This window comes from Lagopus leucura, unplaced genomic scaffold (assembly GCF_019238085.1).
Source record: "Lagopus leucura isolate 7727_CA_CO unplaced genomic scaffold, USGS_WTPT01 28256-0_obj-0_obj, whole genome shotgun sequence".
Lineage (NCBI taxonomy): Eukaryota > Metazoa > Chordata > Aves > Galliformes > Phasianidae > Lagopus > Lagopus leucura.
The window spans coordinates 1-1,184 of NW_024962577.1; the positions used below are offsets into that span (position 1 = coordinate 1).

Sequence of the window (1,184 nt, forward strand, 5' to 3'; positions counted from 1 at the left end):
TTTTTTCTATCGACATTTTCAAACGGTTAAAATAATATTAACGCAGTGACAGGGGTCGGGTTTGTGACACGTTCAGATGGAGAAGAAAAGGATTTATGGGCGCTTTTGGGGTCGGCTATCGCAATTGTAGAGGTAGCAGCAGCCAACGCGTCGAGTTCCTTTATTTTTCTATTTATTTTATTTTATTTTGTATTATTTTTTATTCCCAGGGAGGATTTCAGGGCCCGTTGTCGCACGGCGGTGCCTGGAGGTGGGGGTGAATTTTTTGCTGCTGGTGCGTTTGATTTGAGCGTTTCTCGCTTTGATGTGGGGGCAAAAAAAGAAACCAAACCCCAAACTCTGAAGGGTGTGATGTGCGAGGTAGTGAAGAGATGGAAGGGATCGTTCTTAAAAAAAAAAAGCATATGCTACCAGGAATGCGGGGTCTATAGAAGCAAATCAAAGCTGGAAAGTATGAATAGAATAGAAGGGGGAGAAAAGAAGATTTCTATAGGACCTAAAAGTTCACAGCCATTATAAGCAGACAGAAGCCAAGAAAAATGCGAGAATTATACAGAAAATCATTAATCACTTCTTTTCTTTAAATACTTATCCTTTTCCCATTGTTATTCAACAGCAAATCTCCTCAGACCGTCTGTTGGGGAAAAAGCACCCGGAGTTCGACCAGAATCTTCAGGGGAAATAATAATACTAATAATAAAATCTGGATCGTAAAGGTGAAAGCTTTATATTTGGGGGAGAAAACCCAAATCCTCACCCAACCCCCCCTCCCCCAGACCTCTCACTTTGGAAGAAACCACCCAAACCATGAGGGCCGTCTCTGGGGCGTTGGAAAAAGGATGTGGGAGCGAACCAGGTAACAGAGCTGCTCTCTTGGCATGCATTTCTGATCGTTTTATTGCCTCCTTTCACGAGAAAGTTCGGGGAAAGCAAAAGGACGACAACAACAATACAAAAAAAGAGAGAGAGAAAGAAGGGGGGAAAACGGGCAGAGAGAAAACCAACACGTGAATGTTCGTGCGGGGTTTTCCTTCTGTTTTAGCTGTTTCTTGCGACCATGCAGGGACGTTTGCAGGCAGCGGGCTTTCGGGGGAGATTTTTCCTCCTCGAGTTTCCTCCTCGGCCCGGCGCTGCTCCGCGTGTCTCCCTCCGCGCTCTGGGGGCGATTCCCTCATATTTCCTCT

At 45.3% G+C, this 1,184-nt stretch overlaps 1 long non-coding RNA gene across 1 annotated transcript; it reads left to right on the top strand.

Moving 5' to 3' along the window:
• Positions 1-31: 31 nt before the first annotated feature.
• Positions 32-777, top strand: LOC122190690. The gene is made up of 2 exons (XR_006182201.1): positions 32-274; positions 617-777. It is a non-coding gene; the product is annotated as an uncharacterized LOC122190690 (long non-coding RNA).
• Positions 778-1,184: the final 407 nt, after the last annotated feature.